The sequence below is a fragment of the Pararge aegeria genome, chromosome 12 (assembly GCF_905163445.1).
Source record: "Pararge aegeria chromosome 12, ilParAegt1.1, whole genome shotgun sequence".
NCBI lineage: Eukaryota > Metazoa > Arthropoda > Insecta > Lepidoptera > Nymphalidae > Pararge > Pararge aegeria.
In genome coordinates, this window is record NC_053191.1 from 16,977,052 (window position 1) to 16,998,641 (window position 21,590).

At 36.2% G+C, this 21,590-nt stretch overlaps 1 protein-coding gene across 1 annotated transcript in view; it reads right to left on the reverse strand.

Moving 5' to 3' along the window:
* The window catches only part of LOC120628340 (esterase E4-like), a 38,228-nt gene extending 16,723 nt beyond the window's left edge, over positions 1-21,505 (reverse strand). Inside the window, exon 1 of the mRNA XM_039896663.1 lies at positions 21,398-21,505. The gene's annotated coding sequence lies outside the window, so the exon portion shown is untranslated. The remainder of the gene's footprint in view (positions 1-21,397) is intronic.
* Between the last annotated feature and the right edge of the window lie 85 nt (positions 21,506-21,590).

The window sequence follows — 21,590 nt, forward strand, 5'->3', positions numbered from 1 at the left end:
TACAAAATATATGTATTACACCTAGGTTTAAACGATAATTACGCTGTTACAGAACTGTTAATACTAAAACCCCGAGTTCTATTATTTGGTTTGTTTTCTTTTAAGGGAATTGTCATTAAAAAAAACCTTATTGCACGACTCATGATGCGAAGCATCAGAGAGTGCTTTACGAACGAAAATTTTTTTTCGCCGCATTTCGGCGGCTATTTTTATTATTATAGCCTTGTTAGTTCACGGAATCAAGATATTTGGCATACTATTGTCGAGATAATTTAATGGAGATTAATTCCATACTTTTAAAAAATTGAGTTACTGCCCTAATTCTATTGAATTGGAAAAAAACACCAAAATAGGTCAAAAAAAATTCCTGTCCGTCATGTGTGAAACCCGAAAACACAACTTGTAAAAAAATCCATTGAGTTAAATTTAAAAAAAAAAAAATCTAATCGACGATTGTAGGTCACTGAATGCGAATGATTAATTAATTCAGTGTAGTTTAATTGCAATTAATAAAAAACGAAAACTGCAAGACTGTTTAAACAAGAATTAACATGGAAGGTGATATATCTATATCTATAGATATTATGTACATTTTATTCCACCAGGGGCGCCTATGAATCACTTTCCTAGTACAGCTATTTTAATTTTTTTTTTTTTTTTTTTTTTTCTTTTCAATATTTGATTATTAAATGAGCATTATGAGTCGTGTCGATTTTCCAAATTTTTCGATAAATTATTGATTGAAGAATGATTAAGAATACAACAATTAATTTCTAGTGATCTCTGGAGCATTGGCGATTACCACTCATATGCCTTTGAGAGGTTAATAAACTATCATCTGTCCCTTTTTCATTGCTAGTATGTGATCATCATCATCCTGATCCTTCTCATTATCTATCAATTACCGGCCCACTAGTATATCACTACTACTAGTGGGTAGTACTTTGAGAACTTTAGAGAGAACTCTCAGGCATGCAGGTATCCTCGCGCTATTTTCCTTAGCCGTTAAAGCAATTTATATTTTAATTGATTTAATAGCATGTGGTTATAACATTACTAAAGCCTGCCGACCAGAATTACAAAGAGTGAAGCATTAAGGATTATAATAATGGTAATTATATGATCGTGTCACGTATTTATCCATGCAAGGGCAAGAAAAAACAACCTCCACAATGAGGGCAGACGACACGAAACGGGGACGACATAAAAGCAGCCCAAAACCGTGGCGTGTGAGATCACGCAGACACGGATAAATGTGGAAAGACCCCTGAAAGTGACACATTCAAGCGCCACTGTTTAACATGTGGTGGCTGTGACGTTATTACTGCGGTGACTTATAGTTATTCAACTTACGATATTTAAATACTTTAATACAATTAAAAATTACAAATTAAACGCCTACTGTTTTTTATATTTATTAACTTACTGCCCCAACACCTCCTGCTTTCCTAGTAACTTGAAAACATAAAATAACCTGTTCTGATGTGGTATATCTATAATATAAAAACCGTGCACCAAAACCGGCCATAGATTTTCAGTTAAATGGGTACCGTAAATAAGATTACGTCTTCTAGATTTTTTACTGTTTACAGCAAAGTTATCAAGCAGCATTTGTTGCAGCAGCATTTTTATTATACAATTGATGAGTTTCTTAATGACAAGGTTGCTTGGAAGCACCCGGCTCCGCTTTCATTTCTCACAAGATAGAAAAATTAATGTTAAAATGTAAAATGTAAATTTTTGATGTTGGAAAAGAGCAACTGCTGAGTTTCTTGCCGGCTTTTTCTCGGTAGCATCTGCCTTCCGAACCGGTGTTAGAGTCACTACACACAGACAGACTTGACGTTTCAAAAGTGCTTATATTAGGCCTACTTGAAATAAATGAATTTTGAATTTTGGCAACTAGAAAATCATAGCCTATTAACAGAGCAATACATCGCAGGGCATGCGAGGAACACGTCCTGCGCCACCCTGTGTCCATCAACCTTACATATTGGTGTTAAGACTCATGCGCCTGTCACGCTGACTGACAACTTCGCCATCCAGACGGGAACAAAACCATGCTGCTTATTTATTTTATTGTATTTATTTAAACAACTTTATTGCATAATAAAGGAAACACACACAGGAACACTTACATTAACATAAATTAAATGCAAAAGGCGGCCTTATCACTAACAGTGATCTCTTCCAGGCTACCTTAACTATTGGAATAAGGCAATGAGAGACGGGAAATCGGGATTATATATATAAAAAAGATATATATATTTTATACACATAAATAATTAAATAAAATAATAAATGTAATAAAATAATATATATAAATATAATATACATTAAAAAATATGCATAAATACACACACATATACATATAATATTAACATGTTTATAGTGACAAATAGTGCCTCCTTAGTGGCAGTAATTTACACGTACATTAACATAAATTATATGCAAAAGGCGGTCTTATCACTAACAGTGATCTCTTCCAGGCTACCTTAACTATTGGAATAAGGCAATGAAAGACGGGAAATCGCAATTATATATATCTTATATCTTTAAACGAGCAATTCTTGTGTACATATATATATATATATATAATTGGAATCACGGAAAATTTCATGAAAATCGTTGGCGGCTCCAACGATTTAGTATATATATACAGGTGGTTTCGGGGGCGATAAATCGATCTAGCTAGGATTCATTTTTAAGAAAATGTCATTTTATTTGTGTTTTCCGGTAATCGGTTATTGGTGCAACGAAGTTGCACGGGTCATCTAGTAATAATATAATATATAATAATATTATATATATTAATAAATATGCATAAATACACACACATATACATATAATACACTAGCTGTGGCCCGCGACTTCGTCTGCGTTTGATTTTGTTTTTAAAGTATTCAGTATCGCTAAGCCTTAAATGAGTATAGTAGTATGACTGTCATGTGACTGTCAATTAATTATAGACAAATAATTTGCAATAGAATAAAATTGCAACTATAATTAAAGATCTAAGCTATCCTATCTCTTAAGTTGGACCAGACTGCTCACGTTGTGCCAATTTAATTTAAAATCGGTTAAGTAGTTTAGGAGTCCATCGCGGACAAACATCGTGACAGGAGATTTATATATATTAAGATGTATTAACATGTTTATAGTGACAAATAGTGCCTCCTTAGTGGCAGTAATAAGCATAGCCTTATTCCTTTCCCGGAAGAGCTGTTATAAGATGCTCTACTACTTGAACAGTCTGAAGAAAGGAAACCTCTAGAGAGTAATTACAAAAATATATGGTAGTCGTACGCAACTGGTCGCAAAATCAAGTAATTATTGCGTATATAAAACCTATATTAAAACTGGCATGTAATGAGATCAATAAAGATCAGTAATGCGGTGAAACTGAAGTACTTTCACTGATTACATGAGAAACTGAGAATGCAGTACATTGTTCCAGTAAAAGTGAACTGTAGCTAAGCGGAGAGAAATGTTTCGACTTCTCGAGGTGTCAGAATACTTTTTGGTTACATAATTATATTTAGGGATCACCCGCCTCATAGTAAGTCGACTAGCTGTTGTTTTTGTTTTTCTAAGTGAGTTGAGCCAAGTGGTTAGGACTTCGGCTTCATTTTTGTGGCGTGTGGAACCCACCAATCCACACTGGGCCCGCGTGGCGGTCTACAGCCATAAAATGTGAAAATTTTCGGTTTTTTTTTTTGGTTAACGATAGGCGAACGCTTGACAATCATGCATTGAATAGATCCAGATTGAAGCACGCTTGCCTAGAAAACGTCTATTCACTCTTGCCAGCCTTGAATATACTCAAGTTATACGTGGCAGGAAACACAGTTTCCGGGAGATAAGTTGATGATGATGATGATGATGATGGAAGCCCCAAAGCTGAACATTTTTCCGGGATAAACGCTTGATGTGTTTATCCAGGGAATAATCTATATCCATTCCAAATCTCAGTCAAATAGGTTCACTTTTTGTGTGAAACAATTCCTCACAAACATCCATCCACACAAACTCTCTTACTAACAATTTTACTAGGAAGTTTCATATTGGAACACTTACAGATTTGAAAAGTAAGTGAATAAATGAATTTTAAATCGCTACGGGAGCATAAGGGGGGTGTTTAGTCATCATTATCATCATCATATCAACCTATGACCGGCCCAGTACAGGGCACGAATCTTCTCTCACAATAAGAAGGGGTTAAGGCCGTAGACCACCACGCTGGTCCAGTGCGGATTGGCGGACTTCACAGGCCACATTGCAGGTTTAATCACGATTTTTTTATTCACTGTTGAAGCAAGTGATATTTTAATTACTAAAAACGCACATAACTTAGAAAAGTTAGAGGTGCGTACTGGGATTCGAACTCGGCCCCACGAAAGTAAATTCGAAGTCCAACCCACTGGGCTATCAACACTTCTATCACGGTTTTAGAGGCTTAAAAATTATTCCTCGTATCAGAAGTGGGAAAAACAAAAAGGCTTAATCAATGCAAACCAGAACCTTGTAACCAAAGAATAGCACATAGGCATGTTATTAATATGTTGTTATTAATATTAAATTCAACATGTCTGTCGGTTTGTCACAATGGCGCTCGCATCCATATACACGAACAATGGGAGGATGATGTTAAATTATGTTTGATGACGTATGTTAGTTTGCGGTCGGTTCAGGCGCCTAAATGACCGAACTGTTGTATTGTAATTTTTATACTATTTTTGGGGATCTATCATCGTATAAACCCACGAGTCTCCTCTCACAATAAGTTTGGTTTAGACAGTAGTCCATCTCGCTGGCCCAGTGGGGATTGGTATAATTCACACGCATTTGAGAACATTATGGAGAACTCTAAGACATGCTGGTTTCCTCACGATGTTTTTCTTTATCGTAGAAGCAAGTGTTATTTGAATTACTTACAACGCACATAACTTAAAAAAGTAATAGGAAGACATTCGGTTTCGCAACTACCTTCAATTCGTTACATCATATAATTTCAATCCCATGTTTTTTTTCTAAAACAGTAAAGTGTAACTTAATAAAGAAATTCTGCACAGACGAAGTCACGGGTTCCGTTATCTCCTAGCTAATAATATAACTTTGTATTTATTACGGCCTTGTACTACCTGTGCTTCAATGATCCGACTCTTCGCCAGGGTTGCCACGCATCCGGATTTAACCGGACATATCTACTTTTTATTGGCATCCGCATCCGGACGTTTTTTTGTGGATTGCTCAAAGCAGTATTATGTCTAAATTACAGGTGTATCAACATAGAATTAACGTGAAAATTGTGAAAGAAGAGCGTCAAAAATTATATTGCTATAAGCTATAGTGGCAAGCTCCATAATCTCAAGAACGCCAATTAGTTTCATTATTTTTAACAATGACAATAACTTGTGAAAATACAATAAAGCGGTTTCAAGTTAATTATTACTTTACACAGACTATCTTTACAAAGACTTTTGAAACGATTGGTTTGATAATCTTCTCCGATGATTTATTTTACACGCAAAGGTTATTTATTCAATCGACTTCCAAAAGTGGTTTAATTTTAACTTATATGTAAATCATTTTACACAACGTTGGTTTCCTTTTAAATTAATTAACTAATGGCAACCCTACCTATCATCCGAGCGTGACGTGCATGAGTATGGATATATGGATTTCAAGGGCAACTGCAGGTATTGTTCTTTGAGAAAAAGACGAAAGATTTACTAGGCTCGCTAGATTCCGATTTGAAGGAAAAGAAAAGCGGAAGATAGGTTTTTCTGAACATCCTCCTCAGTGTATTAATGTGCCCCCAGCTAGGAATACACAACAGCCTGGGAATTGAACCTGCACCTCTTTATATATACTCAAACACGCTAACGACTTAGATCAAGTAGGCAATTCAGACAGTTTCTTGAAATTAGCAATTTTCGTCAATTAGATGGATTTTTTGGGTTTACCGTATTTATTTTTTTATTCAAAGCCCCGCCAACAGAATCACATGTAATACATTGACATATTTTGATGGCCTAAGGTATTAGAAACACGTTAACTTATAGGTAGCTACAATATGCTAATAACTATTCAAGACGACGCTACATGAAGATGGACACTATAAGACGAAAAGAAAATGTAAAAAGAAAAAACATGAAAAGAGAATGTAAATATACATAAAATGATGCAAAAGGGGAAAAAAATCTAATTGCTGCACTGAAAAACAAAATCTGGCTAGCCAAGTATTTTTATTAGCTTATTTTTTATAGTTTATTGTTATCAAAACTGCAAGCTACAACAAATGAGGGTCCATTAAAGATGTTTATAACCCCACATTTAACATGTCATGATCCGCATAACTTCTGAGAAAAGTGCACAAATCCTTCATGGGGAATTGGGGTCTATATATGTTTTTATTATATGATACCGAATATAATATTAGATTTACCTGTACCTAAGTTTAAGCGGTAATAGCCTAGTGGTTCGAGCATCGGCCTCCCTTTCGAGGAAACCGAGCTCGATACCCGGCTATGCGAGCGTTTAAGAAATTTAAAATATTACTTATTATTATTGAAACGGTGCAGAGAAACATCGCGAGGAATCCTGCACATAACTCAAGAGTAAAACGAATGTCACGCAAAAAACTTAGACATCGCAGGATCGAAGGTTGTGTTCTCCCTCCATTATTAAGAGACGTTTGAGGCGAATAGTGGCACAAAATTTCGGCTTTCTCTTGAGCAGCGTGGACAAGGGTATAATCCGGTTTGCGTAAAGGTGGAAAGTAAGATCGGCAGAAGTTGCCCTGTATAGCTTTGGACAGAGACCAGAAGGCACGCGTGCCAGAAGGCATATCAACTAGTCTATGTCCAATTCTATCGATGTGTCTCAATCTAGCACTGCTTATAGTATTTGTAGATTCTGGAAGTTCGCCATAACGTTCTCAAAGGTGTGTGAAGTGTACCAATCCGCACTTGGCCAGCGTGGTGGACAATGGTCTCCCTCCCTCCAAACCCTAATTCCGAGAGGAGGCCCGTGTCCTGAAGTGGGTCTCAATAGGTTCTTATACATCTTTAGACTGGAAAAAAGCAACTGCTGAGTTTCTCGCCGACTTCTTCTCAGTATAGTCTACCTTCTGAACTGCTGGTAGAGTCATCACAAACAGACATACTTCACAATTAAAAAGTCTTTATGTTAGACTGAAAGGAAGCAACTGTTGAGTTTCTAGCCGGCTTCTTCTCAGTATAATCATCACAAACCGACTTGCCGTTCCAAAAGTGCTTCTACTTGAATTTGAATAAAAGTTGAGTTTAAGTTTTAATTATACTATTTTTAGTTCGGTACCGTATCGATTAACACTAAGTTCGGCTCATTTGGCTGGAAGCCCTAAACTGAGGATTAATAGGCCCATCGCATACACTTATACGGATTGAAAGGGCTAACTCCTTGGCGCCTTTTGTCATATTTCCTCGCTAAAACAATGTGCTTGGGAGATTCAATACCGTTAGCAAGACGAAATTAAAAACTAAATTTGACAAATCCAGCTTCCGCAGAGTCTTCGGTGCTCTGTGAAATGATTCATTTGTCATCATGTACCTCAAATTGACGGACACAGGGCGCCATACTGCAGGACGTGCTCCTCACATGCCCTGTGAAGTTTTGTTGTTTATAGGTGGGCCACATACTCGGTCCTGTAATCTATCTATTTATCTGATATATATATATATATAAGAGAAAGTGTGTGGGTATGTTCCGTATAGGCTCCGAAACGGCTGGACCGATATCAATGAAACTTTCAAGGAATCTCCGGATTGACCTGGCGAGTAATCCTGTAAAGTTTGGTGACGATCGGAGCACTCCTATTTTTGAACTGTCAAATACATTATTATTTATTTACTATGATGATATTCTTGTTGGGTGTACATGGGTGTAGATAATGATCTTCATCCGCTCGAGAAGAGAATAGAAGAGAATGAATACGGAGAGAAATAAATGATTTAATATATTATGAGACTTAAATAAGAATTAAATCATGTAAGTTTATTGTTTAAATAAAATAAAGCTAAATCTATCCCGGTGAAGCGGGCTGGGTACGCTAGTTCTTATTATAAAAACAGTACACTGCTAGTATTGGAAGGAGACAAAAATCATATCCCCTGGAAAGGAAAATAAATTAACGCGTCCATCTGCCAAAGCACGGCAACAGGGAATGGGAGAAGTTTACCCCCGTTAATCATTAAACTATATTATTTGAATATCATTTCCACTTGTGCTGCAATAAATAATTATATTACGACAATACACACATCGCCATCTAGCCCCAAAGTAATCGTAGCTTGTGTTGTGGGTACTAAGACGACTGATGAATATTTTAATGAATAATACACATAAATAATTATATTAAAAAAGTAATTGAAATTTTTGATATTTTTTTAAGTCTGGTGGGAGGCTTCGGCCGCGGCTAGTTACAACCCTACCGACAAAAAAGTGCCGCAAAGCGATTTTGCCTTCCGGTACGATGTCGCATAGAAATCGGGGTATAGGTTGAACAGACTGAATTGACGTTTCAAAAGTGCTTATAAACTGGGCCTACTTGAAATAAATGAATTTTGAAAAATCTTTGAATATCCTTATCCTTAGCCCGTATTATCTTAGACTGTATCATCACTTATCAGCAGGTGGGATTGCAGTAAAGGGTGTATTAAAAGAAAAAAAAAAAAACTTAAACGCACACAATAAGTTGAGCGCCGGAGTCCTCACCTAGGCTACCTTATCATCGCTTATATGGGTACAAAGTAATTCAATAGTAAAAGTTACCTTTCAAGTAGGCATACAAAAAAAGGATTAAAAATAAACAAAGTAAACGGCCGTTTAAAATCGCCTTATCATGACTCTCAACTATGACTCACGAGTCAGAGCGTAGTTAACTTCGATATTACTAATTTGTTATGCACATTAACTCCATCGACTCCAATTGTAGGTGTTCTGTAACCATTCTACGACTGCAGATCTCTTTACTTACAAAAAATCGTATTAACCTATCCATTCATATTTATTTATTGATTTAAACTCTTTATTTGTACACCAATACACAGTTAGGAAAATAAAGGACGAATAGAGAGAAACACCAAGACTGGAGTAGAATACAAAAGGCGGTCTTATCGCTTAGAAGCGATGACTGCCAGGCAACCTTAGGATTTGGACCTTAGATTTATTGGATCGGTGACCCCGTGGTTAGAATTTCGACCCTTTTTTTTTGTCGGGACTCACTTATGAAGCTATGTGCGTTTTAAGCAATTAAATTTTACTTGCTTAACGGTTTCTGTGTGGAAGGCTTCAGTCGTGGCTAGTATCCAACCGACCGACAAAGGCGTGCCGCCAAGCGATTTAGCGTTCCGCGATCTTACAGTGCCTCATCACTTACCACCTGGTGTAACATGAGTCTTGAGGTCAAATAAATAAAAGAGAATTTCAATAGGGTTGTCATAGGCATTCGTTTGTATGTTAAAGATGTAACATTATAAAAAGTAACAAAAAAATTGTAAGGTATTGATTAAATATCACTCATAGGAGACCTATACCCAGCAATGGGACAACAGCAGACCGTGTACGACGATGGTCATCACTTACTATCAAGTGAGATCGCAGTATCGCGCGAAGCTGTCATCGATAAAATATATAAAGGACATCCGATTCGCCAAACAGTGACTAAGGATTTACGCAAGTAATCGCTAATATCCATGCGTGTAGTATTATGAGTCACGTCTCTGAATTTTTAGTAGGTGTTTCCTTTTGTCTTACTATTTGCTTTAACTATTTTTGTATAAGCCAAAACGCTTGGCGTGAATTTTAATACATTTTTAGGTATTGCGGAAACTGCTTGGATTCAATAAATTATTTTTAAATTAAAAAAATTGGTTGCCTGTAAAGTCGGTATACGGGCGAAAGTTTTACGTGACAACGACTTTGAGTGGTAAAATAATTTTAATGTGAATATTCATTCGTATAGTAGGAAGAAGGATGAAATAATAGTAACAATTTAAAACATTTATTTATACAAAGAATTATATTTAAAACATTAATTTATACAAAGAATCTCGCACTGAATTTCATATTAACAAAATTTTATTTTTACCTTTACACATACATACGTATTTATATACAAATATACATACAATAACTTGCAATACATTTGCGTACAATGAAACAGCGTTTACTACAAAGGGACGCGTGCCTTTCACTTTTTATATCTGTCTCTCTCGCTCTTAGGCGGGCGCGTGCCTCTCACTCGCTCTCATTGAAAGCGCATAACGTGAGCGGAGCGTAACGCAGTTTCTTGAAGTGTCACCCGGCAAACCAATTTATAAGACGTTGTCACGTCAAAAAACCGACTTCAACATACGCCCAGGAACTAAAAAGCAAAAAAATACCGCGATTGGAGTGTAATCAACTTTTGTTTGTACCGGCGATCTTATTAAAATTTAGAATACAAAAGCTACTATTGTGACTTAAATATAATCCCTACACAATTATAAATGTCAATGTAAGTTTGTTTGTAACGCTTTCACGCAATAACTACTTAACCGATCCTCATGAAACTTTGTACACATATTCTTGGAAGTGTTAGAAGTAATATAGGATACTTTTTATCCCGACATTAAGCTCGGTTCCTTTAAGAGAGGGGATGAGTGTTTGACGATTTTACACCATAACTCCGACAAATTATAACCGAATTAAATAATTATTTTTGTATGGAGGTTATAATATGTGTTTAATTTTGCCCAAACTGTGGTTGGAGCTAGAGGACAGAACTCCTCAGCGGACAGCAGCAAACCCTTCATTAAGGCTTAGCGATACTGAATACTTTAAATTTTTTTTAGAACTACAACTAAATTTAATGCCACATCAAAAAACAAAATCAAACGCAGACGAAGTCGCGGGCAACAGCAGATATATTAAAGAAGTTTCACTTCAAAAGAAAAAAAATACAATTCTTTCAAGCAGGCCTAAGTAGTACCTACCTACTCTATAGGCACTTTTGAAAACGTCAATTCTGTCAGTTTTTAGTGAGTCTGTTTGTTTCGACGATATAACTTCTAAGTATTCTTAATATAACTTCATGCTTAGACTACAAATTAAGTGAACATAAAATTTATCAGTAGGTAAACATATAATTGTTGAAACGGTGTCGGTGAGATAAGTTGAGAATTTCACAGTCGACTATAACGAGTGCCTTAAGTTACGACATATCGTATGCAATGGTCAACAGTTAGTCCGGTAGCTTTACATTTATACATTGTAAAGTCAACATCTCCTGAGGATGCTCCGGTACCATTGCTGAAGGTCTGCTTGGTGTGGCGTATAAAGACTAAAAAAATTAAAAAATTACACCATACAGATTCTCCTGCCTTTCGCAGAGTATAGCAAGTTAAGCTTAAATTTCATAATAGTATGCAGGTGAAAACAAGGAAATTGATAGGTATCGACGACGATATTGTGGAAAAAAAAAATCTTGTGAAAAAAATTCGGCATTTTGGATTTGAAATTTATCATAATTTACCCATACCCATATCGAGGGGGTTGTGCAAAAATATTTCCATTTTGTGGCGGCGGCCATTTTGAACCCATTTCCATCGAACATAGCTAAGAATACTACCGTCTTAGTCACCTTGAAAAAAATCTAAATCGGTTCAAAATCAATATTTCTTTTTGAACAATCCTTCAGGGAACTTATATTTTGAAAATTAGATTTATCACAAAACGAACATGGATCGAATCGCAGGCAACCGCTAGTATATAAAATTTAAAACCACATACTAGGTCACTATAACACCAAACAGCAGACGAATTTCCTGTTCGATTTTGTGCAAACCTGAATCTAAAAAGTACATTTAAAGAGTGAAAAGCAAAGCAAGGCGCGATAAAAAAAAAACATCTATGTGCATTATTAAAGGCAAAAGCAAATAAAAACTCGCGCAGTAACTGAATACATCTGATAGACAATAGAAACTATTTGAATACCGTACAGGTACATTTTGCCACACCAACGACCCGCCTATTATCCCACGGTATCAATAGGATCCCATCCGACCACCTCACATCATCGCGTATACCATTCGACCTTGGAATTATATTAATAATAAAATTATCGCGTGACCCAATGCACCAACATTTCAAACAATGAAGCACGCGACGTTATTTAAGGGCGTTAAAAAACATTTTTCCATATAAATAAACGTCTATGGGGAGTGGTTTTAAAATATTTTGACTGACCCAAAAAAATATAAAACGTTACTCACTACTACCTTCCTTCCTGATATTTGAACAGTGAAAACCCTCCATGTTCTTATCCTTTTTTTTTGTTGACGGGGGGGAAATCGCCTGAATACGATATACCCGAATTGTATAAAATTGGGTTATGTGGGATTTCTTCCTACTAAAACCCCCTCATTGGCCGGCCTCAGCACATGAAGGGATACTCCGGGATCTTCTAAGAACGCATCTATGCCTCCCTTGTACGCCCATTGGGCAAGACCGGGGAAAAAAACGCTTTTTAAAATTTATTTGTCTGGCTGCGGGCCACGGCAGCCTGTGCCACATCGAAAATGACGTCTTCCCGGGGCCACATAGGATATTGAAGAGTGGAAGGTCAAATCCTCCGAGACCGCTTCTAAACCCCAAATTCCCTTCGCCTGGGACAATTAAGTGCGCGGATCTAGCTTGTTGCTATCGTGACCTTGGCGCTTTCTTCTCCGGGCGGGATAAGCTCTCTCTCTAGATCCCGCTCTGCAGCCTCCCTTTTCAACATAACTGTTTCCCAGAAGGAGACCGCTATATCCAACACTAATCTATCTATCTATATATATAAAAGATAAAGTGTGTGGGTATGTTCCGTATAGGCTCCGAAACGGCTGGACTGTTAATATTAATTGATAAACATTTAGTTAAAAATCTTGTATTAACAATAGTGTATGGCCATAAAGGATTTTTATTATTATTATTATCACTAACCCGTCTTCCCAGCGTTGTGATTATGGGTTTTAGTTCATCAGTGGACTGTTACAGGCTATTGATGAATTGGACGAAATTTTTGGGGCGGAAGTAAAAAGTCGTCGTTTCTAAAAACACTTATCGCTAAAGGAAAGTTTACAGAGCGGACTCGCGACGTTTTAAAAATTCTCAAGGTTTCTAGAATACTTGCATTGTTATTGTATTGTTGAATGCTTACGAGTGTGATCGCTCATTTGCCCGGGTTCCAACCGACTTTTAATAAAGGTGGAGTTTCCAAAAATAACAATTGTATCTATAGATACTTATTATAAAACTGTAACTGGTGAAATTCTGTACATTGAATATACTATGAATTTTTTAGTTATTTTTGAAGGAGATTTTTCTTCATTTTGTACCATCTGCATACCCTGTGCATACCCTCTATGCTCGCCACTGCGTGGACCTCAGAATTGGCTTTACATCTGCGCTCGTAAACAATTATTAATCTTACCACGGGAACTATTGAGAGATCGCTTTAGAAAGTACATGTCCTTTTCCATAGCATAAGTGCAGTGGCGTGCACTTGATACATGCACAAAAGCTCTGCATACCCTAAATTTTTTGTATAACTCATTAATGCGAAGGATTGTTCCATTTTATGGCATCTGCCTTCTTTATGCATACCCTGGTCAAAAACTCTGTGCACGCCACTGCATAAGTGACATGCGTACCAAATTTCAGACCTTTCTGCCCGCGGCTTAGCTCGTAAACAATTTTCATTTTCCCTCGGGACCCACTTAAGGAATCGGAATAAAAGGTAGCTTATTTTCTATACGATGTCAAAGGCTACATGCATGCCAAATTTCGTCCAAATACGTTTTTGCGTGATTGGGTAACAAACATCCACACTTTTGCATTTGTAATATCAGTAGGATTAGAATTAAATTATAAATAGTAAATCATATTGTTAACAGGAAACCCGAGAAAAGCAAACTTTTTAGAAACTTGCCAACTATGTCAGCCGCTAGCAAGGTTAGCACACGTTCACGTCTAAATCATTATACTGCAACAGTACTGCAGTGTGTTTAAATTTTCTGGTCCGAGTGCCAATAACGCTCGGATATTGTTTGCGCGTGCTCTAAAACTTACATCACATAAGTAATTGGTATATTTACCGGAAAAAAAATTCTGAGCATCAAAAAGGGGAAAAAAATAATCATCTGGACCGAATCTTGGCCTTCTGGTTTCGGGACGTCATATTTCCCACCTATTAGCAACATAAACAACCTTATACATTGTGGCGAAATTTACCTTCGTATTCTTTTAATACCGTCTACTAAACAGTGAAAATAAACTTTACTCACAATACTTTAAATTCTAAAATCCCTATCCATCCCTGCCAGGACTTGGGACCTTTAGTCATAAGGTCACAGCGCTAACTATTCCGCCAGTATCAGCTTCTTGTTGTTTATTTATTAACGAACCAACGAAAAATATATTTTTCTAGGGAAATAATAATTACAATCCAAAATTAATATTTACAATAAATATAAGCCGTCTAACTGTTCACTTATGGGCATGGCACCCAAAATGCTGGCGCTATTGCCCAGCATATCAGCTTCTTAATAAAATTGATTTGCAATTTTAAGAATTCAATAATAATTCGTAGTTATTTTATCGAATAGTTTATAGAAATAATATTTGACTTAAACACAATTTTAGTTTCATAACTATTAGTTAACATTTTAATAGCGCGAGAAACGTTTGGTTTAGTTATTTCAATTAATATAAGATAAATTGTTATTTGAGAGATGTTTTATTAAATTGAATACACAACAATTAATATTTGAGCTGTGACTTTTAGTAGGTGATTCAAGCAATTAAGAATACCTTCTGTTTTGAGATATTTTTCGAAAAGAGGTGGTTTCGAAAACTGTTAATTAAAATATCCCTATACCTCCTGCTTCTGATTTATGATGACCGCGTAGTGTTTATGCTAGGGAGGTCGTCAAAGACCGTGTTTTTAGGATACTCCATCTTCTGACGATGCACTGGTTTTCGAGTGCCTTAATACCCCATCACCGTTAGCATAGGCAGGACAGGAGACAAAAGTTATATCCCCTGTTAAAACACGGAATTAAGAACATACAGAAACCGTGTACACGACTTATATTGAAGCATCAAAAACTACTCCACTTTAGTTGCGATTCTCGAACAAACGGTAAGTCACTTCATACAATTTAGCAGTTGATGGCTAATTATTTTACCTCTAATGTTCAAATTTAAAATTAATTTTTTTCAAGTAGGCCTACTTTATAAGCACTTTTGAAACGAAAAGTAGGTCTGTATGTAGTGACTCTACCACCGGTTCGGAATGCAGAGCAGTGCGCGGGGCGTTTTCATTTGTTTTGGACATGATGCACTGCATACAAAAATGGCTGAATGAGGATTCTGTATGTTATTAATTCTATGGGTTAAAATTTATGTGTCCGAAAGAAGTTTACTCCTGTTATTTTTATGCATATATTATTTGGATATTATTTCCACCCGTGCGCTAATGCTCGGAGAGTCGATAAGGCTGTTCGAGAACATAGCACTGTGTCCTGTCCCCGGGGAGAAAAATGTCTCCTGCGCTTCATTTGCAGCACGCCTGGTTCTCTCTCGAGGAGCAATGGAGACAAGTGACCTTGATTGGTTTGCCTTAGCTTATCGACGCGTATATAACCGAAATTACAGACAAGTACACACACAACTTGCAGTATCAAGTACCGCCATATTAGGCAATGTCGTATAAAAGTAGGTTTTTGTGCACTAAGGTATTTATATAATAATTCTTTAAAATGTATGGTTAGTCTAAGAGCTGTAAATAAGTTAATTCATGCATAGTAGTTTGACCGATTTAAGACCGATTTCTTCGACCTATTTAGGCAGTTTTTAGTCATTCGAATTAAAAGATTATGAGAAATCATCTTGCAATCGAAATGTACAAAGTCATAGTTTTTACACGTTAAACATCAGCCTACCTACTGAAAAAAATCACTTTAGTATTGAGGCAGTTAAAAGTTAAGTTTCTTCTCACTAACATTATATCCACAAGAGTTACCTTTCAACGCTTGGCATAAGTGTTTTAAGGGGATTTAAAAGCTGATCGCTTAAAAATAGGTCTTTTAACGGGCTTTTAAAGTCATTAACAGTCTTTTACGTCTTTGTGACGGCCGATTGGCACAGTGGGCCGCGACCCTGCTTTCTGAGTCCGAGGCCGTCCGTGGCTTCGATTCCCACAACTGGAAAAAGTTTGAGAGATGAACATGAATGTCTTTCAGTGTCTGGGTATTTAGCTGTATATTATAAGTATTTTATGTATATTAATCAGTCATTTTAGTACCCATAACACAAGCTACGCTTACTTTGGGGCTAGATGGCGATGTGCGTGCTGTCCTAGTATATTTATTTATTTATTTATTTTACTTGTGATTTGTTACCAAAGAAAGCGATACAACCGCATTGAACAAATCGTTCAACACTCTCAGACTATATCCTTTATAATGAGTTTATAAGCTGCAAGGCCGACCACATGAATGTAATTTATTGGCAGTTTAAGATGTAGGATAAGTTTCAAGTAGTTGGAAAACAGTTTTACAAGTTACAAACGTAAATAGTTATGATAGCAGAACCCCTGTACAAATTTTCATCCCTTTCGGGGATGGATTTTAGAAAAATCATGTGAAAAGGCGTCTGTAGGGCTGTGTTAATGAACGTGGCATAATTCGGAATAGTTATTAAGTATATCTATTCTAATATTACAAACATGAAGCGGTGATAGCCGATAGTCGGTGCCGAGTTCGAATGCGCAGCACGCACCTTTAACTTTGCTAAGTTATGTGCGTTTTAAGTAATTAGAAATATCACATGCTTCGGCGGTGAATAAAAACATCACGAGGAAACCTGCATGCCTGAGAGTTACGGCTAATGTATATAATGTTCTCAAAGGTATGTGAAGTCCACCAATCCGCACTGGGCCAGCGTGGTGGACTACGTTCTTATACCCTTAGAGGTTCGTGCTGGGTTTCGAACTCGGCCCCCTGGAAGTGAAGTCGAGCTCCTACCCACTGCGCTATCGCCGCTTAAAATAAAACTTATGTTAACAATTTTTGACTCTGTAGTGGGTCTTTGAAGTATGGTTTTAATAAAACTGCTCAAAATAACGAAAATGTTAGGACGAGGTCTGGACTGCTCTTTGAAGTAGGCACTCAACTGCTGAAGGCTTTGTTTTAAAAATTCAACGGATATTAAAGGGTCGACATGTTAAAAGGGTCCAAGGCCCGTCCCTTGGACCGGAGCGACCCGGCCGGTCGGATTTCACTAGTCGGCGATCGTTTGATGTAGGGTTTTGATATAAATACGTAATTAGCGCACGTAATAGGTTTGATATTGCAGCTTTTTTTGAAGTACTTCTTTTGATGGAGAAAAATGACGAGAGTGAATTTTTACGATGCGCGCCCACACCGACGCCTGAATTCTACATCGTGAAGTTAGCTCTAGGTTGCATGAAAATTGATAACTATGTTCCGGTTGTATATTCTAGTATTTTTATAATTAGAACACGTGTTTCGTAACAGTACAAACAGTGTGAATAAATAAATATTATTACGTTAATAAAACCTTTATTTATTTAAATAAATTCTTTTTGATTAACTTTAATATATATCGTTAATCAGTACTGAATTTGAGTTATTTTTTTTCTCCATACGCCAAAGAAGTTTAACTTCTGACGCGTGTGTCTAAGTACACACACTCTTTTTTACTCACTACAAGCTAGCCCTTGACTTAAATCTCACCAGGTGGTTAGGGGTATATCGTAGTTGTCTCAAACATTTTTTTTATGGTATAAATTTATGTAGACAGCCTCACCTCGTGGTAGGTGGGAAACCATGGCCTATAAACAGAGCAACACTTCGCAGGACATGAAAGGATCACATTCTACAAAATGTTGCCTATGTCCCTCTGTAGAACAAAAGTAATTATTTAAATCGGTTATAATTTGTCGGAGTTATGGTGTAAAATCGTCAAACACTCATCCCCTCTCTTAAAGGAACCGAGCTTAATGTCTGGATAAAAAGTATCCTATATTACTTCTAACACTTCCAAAAATATGTGTACAAAGTTTCATGAGGATCGGTTAAGTAGTTTTTGCGTGAAAGCGTAACAAACAAACTTACATTGACATTTATAATATAAATCAATGATAGACTATAATCCCTATAGTCTATCATTGATTTAACAATATTTTTAGCCTTTTATTTTCATCATTGTTAAATTAATATATAAAAAAAACACTTTACAGTACAGTTTTAAAAAAACAATATAAAAAAAACAAACCTTTAAGTGGTCGCGTAACCTAACGAAGTATCTGTTATTTTTAGTTAGGTATAAATATCTTAATTATGATAAGTGAATGTGCTCGCGTACATTAAACTTAATTGGCACGGAACAAGATTATTACTTATATTATAAGTTACATTTACGGAAGAGTGAAAGTTTTTTTTTTTTCTTAATTTCCGTACTTACGGATGCTCGCAACTCGGTCAACTCACAGTGTCGGAAACGTAAAAAGCCATAGAAAAAACTTTCCCATATCTTTTACCTATATTATATTTTCATAACCTTTAAAAGTAACCTATTTTCCTCTACTGATCTATGTAACTCGTCAAAATCAGTGCAGCCGAAAAATAGATGGAAAATTTTATTTTATGATTTAATAAAGAGTATGATATAAACCAACATCAACACGTTACTATAATATAAACCAAATACACGTTAATATAACCAAATACCTGTTTAAATAATCATATCAGTAAATAATTGCAAAAATATGATTTGGGAGTATAGATTCAATTAACTGCTTTGTAACATATATTGTGAAACCTTTCCGTCTGCTTTAAACTCGTGGTCACTTCTCATATCTATACAAAGTTTACGAGTAATGCAACCGCCCGCGCCGCTGACAAAAGTCAAAACATGTGTTTCGTATTTAAACAACCGGTTTTACCAACCTGTCTGAAAACATGCTAAAAATTGGGGCAGGTGCCTTGAAGACAAACTGACATAAATCCAATATTAAGAGGGGGTTGAAAATTACAGCCAAAACCTACACTTTGTAGGTAATCTGCTTAGAACTAACACAGAATTAGGTATGATTTGAAGTCAGCATCTTATAACTGGAAAGTAACCAAATTAAGGTTTAATCTTCTCCGGGAGGCTAGTTACCACCTTACCGTCAAATACGCGCTCCGGTACACTGTCGCGTAAAAACCAATTAGCGGTACGAGTTTAATAAGACTGCCATACGTTGGGGTGGCAGGGGTATGGCAGTTAAAGGTCAGCCCGTTTCCGCCTAAGACTGCATCTTCACTTACCAGCTGGTGAGATTACTTACCAGTAAAATGAGAGCACTTAAAAGAAATAGAAAAAAATCAGGTCCTGTTGACTCAAAAGGTATATATGGAAACAAAACGAACGCTGCCTTAACAATAAGAGATATTATAAATATGATCGATTTCTACAGAAAACTTGTATAGCTTGATAATGCCTACAAAAAAGTCTGTATAACTTTTATATCAAATGTAATTTGTGTAATTTCAAATCTCAACCTGGGTGGGCTGCTAGGCTTCTGGAGTAGCGAGCAACAACAGTGAAGTCGGGAAATGGCACAGTGAGAAGAAGAAGGACAGATCAACACAACAAGATGCTAATGCCAAAACATAAAAAAAAAGTTGGTTGATTACTTCTACTATTTATTTGGAAATGAGTGTGCATGAAGAGAAAATTATATTGCTGTTTATATACCTCATACATACCGTAGGTACAAACATTAAGGATATTGTATGTAAAGGTGCTATAAATAGCAAGATTTATGTTTCCTCTGAGTGATAACTTGGAAACTGTTTCACATTACAATTGAAATAAACAGGTTCTGCGGTTATATTATTACCAACTGTTATTTAAATTGCAAAGTTTGTGTATATGTCCTTTCAGGTCAAATTAACTGAAGTGAAGTGTAGAAATTAAATGATGATTGATGTATTTGCATAACTTGAAACAGCCACCCAGACCAGTTTAAATATTTTTTTTTCATATTTACAGTACTCTTAATGTGAAAAAGGTTTTAAGGCAAAGAAGAATTGGAACAAATCTTAAAAAGTATAGAAATAAAGATTGATAAAATGTAATAAAGATTGTTCAATAAATTCCAAAAGGAGGGGAGATAGAGCTAAAATGTATTATATAAGATTATGTACCATTGTGCTGGTCCGATTATGGGAACTGACATTGACGGGAACCCTCCCTATGATAAGAGAATAAGAGTTTCAGTTTATCTCTTGTTTTATGCAAAATCTAGTCTTATGATTAAAATGTTAATGTAAAAGGTTAAAAATGTGAATGATAAAGAGGAGAATGGAGAGCTGGAGAAGTCACTCCAGCATGGCTAGTATGGGCAGGAGACAATTATTTCCCTGGGGAAATTATAATAAATTATCTTCCCCCATATCATCTCTCAGAGCACTAGCGGCACAAGTGGAAATAATATCTAAATAATATATGTGTAATAATAAACGGGGGTAAACTTCTCCAATTCCATGTTCCCGTCCTTTAGCATGTGGCCACATTAAATAAATCCCTTGTCAGGGGATATAATTTTTGTCTCCTGCCAGTGCTAGCCCAGCTGAGAGTTATCTAAGCTATTTATACTGGTACAAAATTTATTCTGATGATGGTAGTAATACTTATCATATAATATGTGGGAAGTGTGAGGGCAGTTATTTCAGGGCAACGTCGCGCAATGACTTTTTATTTTGCAATTCAGATAGTAAGACCCAATTTACTTGATTTAAAGCTGTAATTCGAGTATGTTTTATGGACGAGGTACAAAATTATTTCCAAAAGCGAAACTAATTTATTTACGAAATCGGAATACGCGCACTGGCCGCTGCCTGTGGTTAACACGAATTTAATTTATTAATGACGTTTATATAGAAAAATTAAACCCACCCTCAAACATTTATTTCAATTTTCACTTACCTACATCATTTAAAAAATAATTATTTTAATAATTTACTGTTTCAAACAACTCATGCATACCTTCTATTAAGGGTAGAATTTTCTAGTGATTTAGACTACGAGTTATGGACATCGTTAATAAGTTTCAAATAGGATAATATGACCAAATAGCACGGTGCATAAAAAGTTAAAAAAACAAAACCCATAGCAAACCTGTTTGCAAAAATATTGCGAATCCTCGAGGCCGGCTCGGCCGAAGCTACTTTTTTTACCCAAAACACTTAGAACGAGACATGTAACGCCGTCCGACAAATAAATTTATAACAAATAAGTAATAGAAAACGGCACTCACCTGGTTGTTTCAATGTCACTACAGAATGACACTAATATTTAGTAATTTATTTCACTAGATTCACAGCACACTCGTGAGTCGTGACCCAGCGGGCATTAGCACTCACAATGCAGCCAACATGACATAATGACGTAATGATTCCGATCGTTATGTTGGTGAACTGCTCTTAGTGTTGCTTATATATTAGCACAAT